Below are 13,003 nucleotides of genomic sequence, written 5' to 3'. Positions count from 1 at the left end.
CTCAGTGATCAATAGTCCATCATGGGGCCCCATTACCCTGCCTGTCTGCACTGTGAATCGATGGAAAGCTGCTGTGGCTTCTGCTGTTTCTGGGTGTTTGCAGTCAACAGCCTCAGCTAGGAGATTCAGCCCAGACATTGTGCACAGATTGCTCAGCACAACTGGCTGGGAGTGTCCCTCCTGCCTTCACTGGGGTGACAGGCTCCTTAAAACTAAACAATCATCCCTGAGGTAAAATATACCGAATAATGAACAACCCTTTTTCTCTCCCCACACAATCTTTTATCTCCAGCAGTTACAATGCCAAAAGGCATTTAATGTCTCATGAAGCTCACAGAGATGCTTTGTGAAAAAGCAACAACTGGAGCAGAGTGGCATTTATTCACAGTGTTCCCTGTGCATTGCTAGAGTAGCTCTTGGGCCCTTGATGGCAGCTAGGGTGGTGCAAAAAGTCCCCAGATCTACCCACTTCCTCAAGGGGTCTTGAGATGCCTCTGCCCCAAAGTCTGAGGCCTGCTGGGGCTGGGAGGCAATGATGTGGCTGAAGCATAGGATAGCTGGGGAAGAAAATCAGCCAACCCAGATCTTGATCACTACTACTACAGACACAAGGCAAAAGGCCTTTTTGTATTTTAAAGCATGATATTTCCTATTGCTCTAATAATCACTCCAACACAGCAAAAAGGGTTGCATGGTTAGGGTTAACAGTGTCTGATTTTCAGAAGAAACAGTCCAACCATGATATCTGAAAGTCCCAGCAGGCATTTCTAAATGCCCAACTTCATAGGACAGGTGCCAGAGGAATGTCAGGTCCACACTTACAATGTGCACCAGAAACCCCACAGTATTCTTCATCTTGGAAATAAGAGCTTTTGGAAGCAACCAAAACACGTGTATGAGAGGTCCCGTTGCAGCATTTTAGTTTGCAATTACTTCTGCAACATACATTTCCAACCTATAATCTCACAGATCAGCTGATCCACAGACTTCCTTACCACTGATGCAAGGCAATGGGGGATATGGAGCTTGTTGAGCCAGTTTTCAGCAGGGCTTCTAATTGGAAAGTAAAGAAAGTGATGCAAGTCCCTCTTGCCCCAGCCATGTCACGGCACTCAGCTCTGGGCCCCCCATCCCTGTGTGAGCAGGGGTGGACAGCTTGTGCTGTGCCTTCCATCCTGCACCAGCTGTGCTGCACAGACCTCATGCCATGATGGGCAGGGGAATGCCAGCACCCACGTCCTGCTTGGTCTTCCCATCAAATTACATCTGGGCAAGGCAGGAGAGGCAGCACAAGTCCCTGCGGGGAGCAAAGTCTTAGCAGGATGGACATGGGATTGGCAAAGGTGTATTGGTACTACAGAGATCTGTGAGAAGTGTAAAAATCTTATTAAATGCCTATTAAATGCCTACATATTTGACTAGGCTTTGATTTCCCTATTTTATGACCGGTTAGTGACTGGGGTTCATACGACATCAGCATCCTATTAAAGGCCAAAACCAGACAGGGGAACGCTGGTTTAGGGAATGGGAGAGAAACAAAAAGGAACTGGGGATTGTATGCACAAACATACAGGAAGTTCCTGCAGGGAAAAAGTAGGGCAGAGACAAAGGGAGTTGGGATCTGCAACAGCGCCCGGGCTTTGGGGAGACTGAGGAGAAAAGATGGGCAGAGGTGGGAAGAGAAGGGAAACATTGGGTTATGCCAGAAGATATCAAAAGGAGCAAAGAAGAGAGGAGGCATCAGACTCAAACAGTGCCTCATCATTTTGTGGGATGACTCCTGGGGCACAGGGAGCCTGGACAGTCCTTCATGAGTAGTGATGTCCCCTCATGTGGACAGAGATAATGTCCAGCTCATGGAGACATGTGAGCCTTGCTGGGTTAAAGATCTTCCCAGCCTGTGTCCCAAAGGAAGAAAAGAGTGTTTGGAGTGGGGAGCTCACAGGAAGTTCCTCCATAGCATGCCTTATGACTTGCAAATTAATTGCTTCTCAGCAAGCAGGAGATGCTGGTGGATAGGTGGTGCAGCAAGTCCAGGTGAAGACTGAGAAGTTGTCCAGAGCCCAGGGGAGAGCTTTGCAGGAGGAGGAAAAGTGAGGTAGCTAAATGGGAAGAAAACCTACCCAGCACCCGAGGGAGGAAAGAGCAAACCTGAAATGGGAGGAAGCTGCTTTTACCTAGTGACATGCACTTCACCAGACATGATCCACTGTGTAACACATTAATTCCCCAGGGATAATGTAGGATAGAAACCCACTAATTTGTACTCAAATTGAGAGACTTGCAAAGCCATGGGCTGTAAACAAGGCTCTAAGAAATGAGGAAAATTTATCATTAAATATTTGGGTTTTTTTTTTTTGCATTTGTCAAGCCCTCATTTGTTTGTAATTATTTTGGACCATGTGTCCTTATGATTAGTAGGTTTAAAGATTGTGAAGAAAGGTGATACATTGCTATTATAATATATATTGTTAAATACATGAAAAGAAAGAGGGAAATAGCACTATTTTTGATGTTTACATTACAAAGTCTGAGAAACTGTGGGATTCAGAGCTCTTCTACCATCTTTTTTTTTTGAGTGATACAGAAAATTGAATGACACTCCCATTTTAATCCATTATTACTTGAATACAGGTCAGTCTCAGAATCCAAAATATGCAGGAGACATACATACACCCTTTAAAAGTTGCACTTCTTTTGCTCTTTGCCTAGACATAAACACTGACTAAAGATGAAAAGGGAACATATGTACATATATTGATTACTCACAGAAAAGTCGTGCTGCCTGAGGTCTTGACACTGTACCTGATATTGCAAAAACAGAAGTGCCCCTATGTTGCAGGAATTGCATCCAGTGCATGGGTGTTTGTTGAGTTTTGTCTTACATATGTTGAAAGGAAGAGTTGGAGAAGCAGAAGGTCCATCCTGCCAGCTAGGATGAGGCAGGCGTGGTGCCAGGACTCAGCCAAGTAAAAAAGAGAAACAGATGAAGGGAAGGGGCCAGGACTAATGGGGCAATGCAGAGCATGCTGAAAGCTTTCATGTCTGACTCAGTCCTAGAAGAAAAGTTGACTTGCAAGCACAGTGTAGGTCAGGGAAGGGCATTTTAAGGAGTATTTAGATAGTTGAAGGTATTTAAGTCAACAGAGGCTGATGGCATTCCCCCAGGAGCACTGGGAGTACCAGCTGCTACAGACTCTGAGCTGTAAGTCATCACCTCCAAGGACTCCTCAGAGATGGGTGATGCCCCTGGGAGAGCGTGAGGGTGAAAACAATACCTGGTTTTAAGAAGGGTACAAAAGAAGGAAGTTGGAGCTTTGAGATCCGAAAATAAATTGTGACAAACTCAAGCGATCCATTGGTTTGCCCCTCCCCCAGGGAATAATGAGATTATAAAGATCAGTCAATGTGAATCTTTGCAATAATTGACGTCAAACCAGTCTAATGTCCTGTCTGACGGTGTAACTGCCTTAGTGTAAGCAGGAGGGAAAGTAGATTTGAGTGAGGTTTTTAATATTTCATTACTAAACAAGGGAAATAGGGTTGAGATGAAACTGTGACTTTGAACATATCTGAAGTACCATGGTTAATGTGATGCCATTAATTTGCTGCTGAGAGACACTAAACAACTTTTCACAGATTTCATCCTGGGAGTAGCTGGTCAATATTTTCAATAATAAGACAGATGACAGAATTATAAAACTCAGGCATGAGGGCATGTTTGAAAAAGAAACAGGCATTTGGGGATCTAAGGTCACAATTCAAAGCAGCCACAACATGTTGGAGAAAAGGTCTGATGTCAATATGACAAATTGCAATAAAAGATAATACTAAGAATAACATGGAATATGGAGAAATAAATGTATAAATGATGACTAGAGAATAATTAGGCAAAAAAAATAAATAGAATTGTAATAGAATAGAACAGAAAAAGCAGAATTATAACAATTCTGCTGTTAGGGCAAAGTTAAGAAATATTCATCTTGGCACAGGACCAGAGATAGATTTAAAGTAAATGGATTGAACAGTAACAAGTCAACAGGCTTTTACCCAGAAAAAAGCCAAGTAAGACACTGTTGAATCAATTGTCATTGGTGACACAGGACTGGAAGTCGACAGCTTTCCATTTCTTTGGAACTCTAAAAAGCTACTGACTTTTCCACTGGACTAATTAGCTACAAAGATAGCAAAAACCACCAAAAGTAGACACCAGATAAATATAGTATGTATTGAAGAAGAGTTTTCTTGAGGGATATTATGCCCTTTAGAATTATGGAAACATTAAGTTTGGAAAAGAACTTTAAAATCATCAAGAACAACCATCAACCTGGGACCACCACCATGTTCACCATTAAACCACGTCCTCAAATGCCATATCCATGTTTTTTTAACATTTCCAGAGATGGTGACTCCACCACTTCCCTGGGAAACCTGTTTCAGTGCTTCACAACCCTTCCCATGAAAATATTTTTCCTAATATCTCATCTAAACCTCTCCTGGTGCAACTTGAGGCCATTTCCTCTTGTCCTGTCACTCGTTACCTAAGAGAAGAGACTGGTGCCCACCTCACTACAACCTCCTTTCAGACAGTTGTAAAATAATGGCCTTCTCTAAAAAGTGGCCTTGTAGACAACATTGATCAAGATGACACATTGTACCTCAAATTCCAAAAGAGTGTTGACAGGTTCTTCTCATAAAGAATTCAGAAGTCAGAAAGAAGCTCCCCACATGTGAATGGTTACAAAATAAGAAACAGAGAGAAATTATGGAGAGTTTTTACCATGAAGAAGGTTTCCCAGTGTAGTCCCATGACATCTATGATAGGATCACTAGCTTTATATGTTCAATAGCTTTATAAATTATTTTGGAGAAAAGAATAATTACTGGAAACAATATTTACTGAAGATATGTAATTATTCAAGGTAGTTAAATCAGAAGTATGGGTGGAGAATTGGAGCAGACTCTCATGACTTCAGAAAAAAAAAACAGTGCTAGCAAATTCAGAAAAGTGTATATTAATTTTTACTTTGTATTTTTAATTTTTTCCATTCTGCCTTCAGAAACAATGTTAAAATATTGATGGCCTCCAAACCAACTGTCACTGCTAAGGAAGTGTCCTTGTGGTATTTCTTGGTGAACATCAGCCTAATGATGCACAGTGCTCAAGGGGACAAACAATGGTTCAGCATTATTGGGAACAGAGCAGAAAACCAGTCAGAAGGCATTTCAAAGCTGTTAGCAACATCAAGGCATGTCAACATCTCACATATCCTGTGTCCATAGCTAGAAAAAATAGCAGAGTAAGAGGAGAGATCTTGGAGGTGGAGAAGCCTTCCAGGCAGCCTGAGCAGGGCTCTCAGAGTGGGAAAGGAGAAGTTGGCCAAGTGATAATGGTGCAAGCATAGAATTCAGGAGTAGCTTGGTGCAGGTGGGCAGGAATCTGTCACTCAAGACTTTCTGCAATGCATAGCAAGGAAAAGAAATTTGAAAGAAAGTACATAAGCATGGCATCACACTGTGAAATTCACTATGAAATCTGTGAGTGCTTTCACAGAAGTGAGTTTGGAAGGTGACTGAGCATATTTTAAAAGAAAAACCATCATCATTTCAGATGTGAACTCAACCCTGCAATGAGAAAATCAATTTATATGCATGCAGGAGGGAAGAAATGACCTTGCAGCATCTTTGAATTGGTTTGTGGTTGGCTTTTTTTTTGGCTAGGCTGCACACAGCCCGTTTTGTCTCCTCACACCAACTCATAAAACACGTTGCAGTAATGGTGGGCCAGAAGAAAACATGAAGCTGCTGATCCTGAGGAAGTTGCAATGTTGCCTGGAGCTTCTATCATTAGGGGCCAAGTAAGGTTGCAGAGTACTTGGGTGTATGAACATAGCTACAGAAGTGCTACATGACTGTTCTGCCACAAATGAAACGAATAAAGTTAGGAAGCTGTGTGGCACATAGGCCCGAGGTAAATTCTAGAAGGGATGAAAGAAGGCTGGTGATAATGATGAAAGTAGAAAATAGAGTTTTCAAAGCATCATCACTTGCTATGAAAAGCAGAGGAAGGACACTTCTGGCTGGTCCAAGAAAAGGTGCCATGCACAATTGAAATTTCTGGAAAGAATGACAGGAGTGAAAAGGCAAATGAGAGAAATAGTGAAGCAATAACGAGAAATAAACTAATGTATAACAATATAAAGAAAAGGTGCACGGTTGGAGGCAAGAAAGGGGTTTGAATAAGCCACAAAGTGATATGAAGTTGAAAGCAACAGGGTAAACCTTAGCAGATTTGTGTGACAAGGGAAAGGGATGTGGCTAGGGGAAAAAAAAGAGGTAGGTGAAACACAGGGCAGAGAAAGGGACAAAATAGAGAGAAACAGCTTATTGAAGAAGAGGAGAAACCTTGAATAAGGGAAAGAAAGGAGTGAAGGAGATGAAGAAAAAAGGAGGAAAGGGGAAGGCAAGTTACTAACTGGGGAGATGGAGAGATACCACTTGCACTGGCCTGAAGTCCACACTGGCCTCTTGTTCTCCTGAGACCCAGCACTGCTGCAGCAAGTGGTGAACAGACACAACTCAAACTGCTCCCAGAAAGCAATGCCTTGGGAGCTGTGGGCTCACTGGATCTGGCTCACCACTGATAACGTGGCAATGCCTTCAACAGGCATCTCACAGTCTTACCATGCACTCCACAAGTCTGATCTAAAGACAGCTTGCATTAGAAAGATTTGTTTATGCAAATGGGTTACTATTTGGAGATAAGAGTGAGGCAAAATTATTAGTAAGGGAATGGTAGGGACATGACAAACAACATGAAGTGAGTCTCTTAGATAAGGTTAAACAAACATGATCTCTAGATCTTTTACAGTGAAATCTCTTCTGTTGAGAGCTCTTTGTCTGAAAGATGGTTTGAATGCTGTCCAGGGAGATTTTAGTGTTAAAAGAGATCACCCCCCTCCCCCTTCCCCCAGCAGTTAGCTCTGGCAGAACAACATGGCTCAGCTCCAGGACAGTCCTTTTCCTATCGCTCATCCTCTCTAGTAGATTCTGCAAGTCTAATTAGCAACACAGGCTTTGGCCATTTTGTTGACAAAATGATGTTTTGATTTTTAATGAGTCTTTGCATCATTCTAGTGACCCCCCCCTCCCCCAGCCCCAAAGCCTGGTGGCTTTCCAAGAGCCTGAGCAGTTGGGAAAACAGCAGACAGCTCTCTTGCCAGTGCTCCGGAACTCAGCTCCTTTCTGTAGGAGTTTTGGCACTCTGAACCTAACAGGCATAAAAAGCCTTGCAATCCCTGCAGGTTTTGCACACAGCTGACTGCATACTGTGAACGTGTCTGCAAGGTGAGAAAGCTTTTATTTTTATATTGCTGCTCTTTGAAGTGAAATTCCTTTGAGGTGATTTGTCCTGGAGATTAGCAAAAATAAGTAGTTGAGTCTTTGACTGGCACAGACATATTTTTACAGTGAATTACAATATTTGAAGGCTCTGTAGTAAGTCCCATGCAATAAAGCTATCTACTATGTTGCTTTCACTGTGATTGTCTGTATACTATGACCTAGAGTGATTTGCCATTTTCTTGTCACACTATGTCCTAAAGCCTCAGCAGCTTTATTTAAGGAATTATTTGGGACCTTTTTCAAAATTCCTGTCATGCAAACCCAGTCCTCATAAGACTGTGGTGCATGCATGAACTCTCATGGGCAAAACCTCTCCTGTCTGCTCACTCTTCTTCACAGCTCTTATGTCATGCTAGAATGGGGTGCCTGCAGTGACAAAAATTGTGACAGAGAAGGTCTCTGACCCTGCAGCTCCCCATATACTCCATCCACCATATCTCTAGAATGTGAAGGCTGTGGATGTGAGCTCAGCTGGATTTGAGCAGGTGAAAAGAGAAGGCCTGGAGCTGAAAATTGCAGATCCAGAGGTGAGTTTTAATATGAAAGCAGAGTTCAGCACAAGTGACTCTCCTTGGAAGAAACTGACACACCATCCAAAGAAACAAGCTAAAAACCTGTGCATTCCTCCATCAGCTGCACCATGAGAATCAGGAGCAAAGATGGACACATCTGTCAGGCACAGCAGGATGCTGGCAACCCACCCAGTGTGGCAGGTCTTTACAGCAGGTGCACCTGCCATGTGCCAACACTGGTGGCTGGAGCTGAGCCCTGGCACTAGGGCAAAAGGATAATCTTGTTGTTCTGTAGGGATTCTGGGGGTCAGGGAGGTCATGGGTGCAAATCAAGCCATCCTGAGCATCTTGTGATGCTGTGGATACAGTCTTTTCCACATCAAATAGATTTCCCCATCAATCCTCACTGAGGTCTGTGTCTTTCTTCAGAAATAAAAGGCTACAGTGGTGGGATGGATTTCCATCCTGGTCCTTACCACAAGCCTTATGGAGCAAGAGGTCAATTACTCTAACTTCTCCTCCTGCAAAAAGGCTATTCAGAGCTGGATGTTGAAGGGAGGGAGAAACAGAGTAAAATCCAAAATGTTCAGGAGCAATGTTTTCTGCAAGTTTTTCCGATGTAATATAGCACCCTCAGTCACTCTGTTTTGAATCCAGGATCTAACTCTGTGATGGAAAAAGGCATGGACTTTGACTGAAGTGCCAAGGAATCATGCCTACTTCAAAACTGTTTTATATAACCAGCATCTTAACATATAAGAGACCACCCCATGAGAGCGAAGAAGCTTGTCTGGACCTCTGAGATGAGGTGTACTGCCATACACAGATGCCTGGTAGTGTTGGGCAGGCATGATCTCCCACTGGGAAATCCTGACTGCAGTCCCAGGAGGTCGGGGGGATTACCTCTGCATACAGCACCTGCTGAAGGGCTGTACAAATACTGCACCTAGTCCTGATGTCAATCCTGAAAAAGCAGTGAAGGGACAGAGGAAAACAAGCAAATGGCTGGCTCAAAGCTTGGGAAACATTCCACATTGAGAAATGCAAGAAGCTTTATCTCCTGAATGTATGTAAGCAGAGATGAATGGAGGCTTGGTCCTCCTGCAAATACCTCGATGGAGAGGAGACAAGATAGCACAGAACAGGACCAAACAGATGGAAGCCAGAGTTAAAAAAATACTTGCAATCTCGTTCTGAATTTGACATTGAAGGTTTGGTACAGAGGGTTTGTTGTTCGTGCTTAGAAGGAAATCCTAAGGTCCTATGGTCATCTTATGGATGGCCATAATCATCTTTTTTTTTACCTTACATGGGTGTCTCACAGGCTGTCCCATCACAGGGCAAAGTGGGCACTGTGCTGGGCGCCACGCTGCTGATGGACAACCCTACAGCCACAGGCCAGCTTTGTTCCTCTCGCCCCATTGGCTCTCCTCAACATCACTGTGCCCTACTGAGGAAAGAACAGGCCAGAAATGCCCTCCCAGGCCAGCGTGGGCATGCTGGAAGGGCAGTGGAGCCAATTTTCCAGAGCCACACCACCTCAGGGCTTTCTGATGGGCTTACCCTGGAACAATTACACCTTATATGCAAAATATAGGTGAAGAGGCAGCTCCTGCATTTACTGAACAGGCATTTCTTTTCCATTTTCACACATTTTTTAACACTTTTCTGCTTTGATTTGTTATATTGTCACTTCATTGCACTGCCACTCAAGCATTTAGTATAGAGCTTTCCTTAAAGATGAAAAGCATAGTATAGAGCTTTCCTTAAAGATGATAAGCAAGGAAATGGCTGTGTGTGCACATCCCTCTTGTCTGGATACTTCCCAGCTCACATGGTGGTAGCTTGCTTTTCACCTCCTTCATTTGCTACATCCAACACATCACCTCTGCTGTCACTGTCATGAAGCCTCAACAAAAAAATGGATTTTGTGCCTGTCTTGTACCCATACTGCCTCTGGTAATGCATCCCCTGGGGGCTGGTCATGAAGAGAGCACTGCATCCATTTTGCCAGTTATACCTCCATGGAAGTGGTGCCACTGCTAAAGCCACTTCCTACCTAGAAAATGGTTCATGGATGCACGAGTCCTGACCAGGACACTGCAGTCACTCTGTAAGCTGCCCCTCACCTGCTACAAGGGGCTGTAGGAAAATAAGCACTTTCCATCCCTTCTACCTTTCAGCTATTTTTTTCTGAAGGCTAATAAGAGTGGTTTGAATTCCTCAGGACTGTGACATTCCTGCATTTCCATCCCTATACACTTTACAGTACTGATGATGATATGGAGCCTTTACAGAACTATACAGCCTCTATAGTAAAGCAGAGACAACACAGGTTCAGTCTGTCACAAGTAGAAGTACACAGCATTTAAACAACATTAAATGTGTCAGCTATATTCTTACATAAAGAAGAAAAAGTATTTTTTTCCTCCAGGTGTAACTTGTTTTGTGCCTGAACATAAAAATCCTCACACAAAGTTCTAAATATTTCCCGAATAGAATATAAATAATCAGAACTCAGTTGTAGCAAAAACCCTTCCTCCACTCAAATCCTCCGAAAATGGCTGTCTACAAGATAGTGAGAGCAAAATATCACACATTTTGTAAGAGAGAGATAGAGAGACAAAGAATAAACAATGTTTTAAATAATTTTAGCATATTAATACTATATACTGAATGCTCTTTCTATTCCTTCTGGTAACTGACCATTGCCTTGCTGAGAGACTTTATTTTTCCTTTTGAAAGGTCTATAAAACAAATTACATGAGAACAAAAAAATTCTGAATGCTTTCATCTGAGGTCTCAAGTCTATCTAATCTTCACTGAATGCAACAATTCTCATGGACCTAAATTTCATTTTCACTTTCATGTAAATATTCTATCACATTTTAACTACCATAAATATAAATACCTCTTTTTTTGTACCCTTTCAAACTTTTAGACACTTCAAAAAATGACACTATTTTTTGAAAGAAGCAGTGATTTTCACTGTAGGAAATGCATTAAAACTTACTCATTGGCAAAAGAAACTACAGAAAATATTTTTGCCTGAAAGATCACAGTCTGCAAATGCAAGCTCAAATTATCTGTTAGTAATTTTATCATCACCCAAAATATTACATTTATCCAAACTATAGCTACTTGAATATAAAAACATGATACTCACCTGCCTTTTTTGTATACCTCATGTATTTCTTTTCCTTGTCGGTGGGTTCTGCATTCAGTGGATAAAATCCATCCCCACAGCAGGAGGAAGATGCTAAAATGCATTTTATGGACAGTCAACATATTACCTGAAGGTCCTGTGTACAGAAATAGTCCATACAAGAAAAAGAAAACCTAAATGTAGATCCTGTTTCTCTTTTTAAGACATTATCGGTCTGATCGTTATTGAAAGGATGTTTACTCATACAAAAAATCATCCTGCAGTATTTAATCTGGACAGTGGGGAAAGCAATTTCCACTAAACCTATAAATCCTTCTACGTCAGATGGCAGGGATTTTCTAGCAGTGTTGAATTCACGTATTCTCAGATGACAATTATTTTTAGTCCAAACAGGCTATTTTATTAATTAGTTTAAATTGAACCCTGGTGAAATACCTGTGGCACATATATAGATATATTTCTGCCTTGTTAAGTGAAGTAGTGCATTTGGTCAGGTAGACATCATTGGTAATTCTTTAATCACCGAACTTATCTGTGTAGCAGTAATGTTTGTTCCAAGCATTGCAATAAATTGAAAAGTATTAATAAACATTTATCAATTTACAGGAAAAAAAAAATTGATCTAGCTCTACAAGCAGCATTTGATCCTGTATGTCCTTCTACATTACTTTAGTATCCAGTATGGTGCTGTGGCCACAGTGGTCAGTGCTTTCACGACTTGTGCTCTGCTGAGCACCACGTCTGGAAAGTATCCAGTGCTCAGAGGAACGGGGAAGGACAGAATGGGGGAGATGGCTCTGCCCTCTGCACAGGGATGTTTGGAGACATCCTGCCGAAATCGAGCAGCAAACACCCACCAGAGCTGCAGGAGAACTTGGGGGCCTGGTGTGTCAGGTCTCATGTGGCTGGCAAGATCCTCATTTGTGGTAAAGAAAATAAAATGGCGTGGGCAGAAATAGGACTGGTCGAGCCAGCCACACTGCCCATCAGTTTGGAGCTCACACACTCCCTGCACAATCCCCAGCTCCGTGTTCACCCTCCTTCTCCTCTGTGCCTTCCCCCAAGGCCTCACAGCTCTGGTTCCTACTTGTGCCTTCTCGTGGAGACCTCACCTGTGTCCTGCTGACACCACCAGCCTTGTCCCACCTCTTTGATGACAAGGCTCTTCTTCCTCTGCCTGTTACCCATGGATTTCTATTTCAGAGCAGTTTGTCAGGTCACCCATCTCTTTCTACAAACCCTGGGGAGCAGATCTCTACCTGGCCTAAGCTGCTGTGGTTTTACTGACTTTGGTGAGCATTTACACTGCCTTGGGATCCACGGGAACAACACATTGAAAAGCACTAACATTTCATTTAATCAACAAAGATTCAACTTCATGATTTGCAGGGGTAAAACATTTTCTACACAAATTCACACAGGCTTCAAGAGATGGGCAATCAGTCATCAGCAGTTGATTGTGGTGATTGATCAATGCTCCTGTGGAAAGAAGTTGTACCCATTTAACTTTGAAAATCACCTGCATTCCATTTACACTGATTCAAGTATCCTTCTCAAGGAGAATAAAAAGCTCCTTAATAACTGTTGTTTGCAGCTGTGGGGATGTTAGATATACTCTTCTCAGTCTCAACAACCTATGTAAATATATTTTTGATTTATACATATTTAAAAAATACTAGTCCCTTTCTTATGCACCAGGGGAGCAATGGGGTTTGACAAGCAATGGATAGCTATGAATTCACTTAGCTGCCCTAAAACAGCTGGAAGTGCCTTGGTACACATGAGAGGAGGGAAACAATTATTATCTCACTAGCAGATGGAATTTTCCAAACGAATATATCAAGAAGGCAAAAAAATGTATTCAATTTCCCTTCTTTTGGATTATTATTCATAGAAAAGTTTAAATGTGAGCAATTCATAG

At 42.3% G+C, this 13,003-nt stretch overlaps 1 protein-coding gene across 1 annotated transcript in view; it reads right to left on the bottom strand.

Moving 5' to 3' along the window:
- LOC128786185 (gamma-aminobutyric acid receptor subunit rho-1) overlaps positions 1 to 11,179 on the bottom strand; it is a 29,544-nt gene extending 18,365 nt beyond the window's left edge. Inside the window, exon 1 of the mRNA XM_053939281.1 lies at positions 11,083 to 11,179. The gene's annotated coding sequence lies outside the window, so the exon portion shown is untranslated. The remainder of the gene's footprint in view (positions 1 to 11,082) is intronic.
- Positions 11,180 to 13,003: the final 1,824 nt, after the last annotated feature.

The sequence above is a fragment of the Vidua chalybeata genome, chromosome 3 (assembly GCF_026979565.1).
Source record: "Vidua chalybeata isolate OUT-0048 chromosome 3, bVidCha1 merged haplotype, whole genome shotgun sequence".
NCBI lineage: Eukaryota > Metazoa > Chordata > Aves > Passeriformes > Viduidae > Vidua > Vidua chalybeata.
This window is presented reverse-complemented; position numbering and strand designations above follow the sequence as displayed.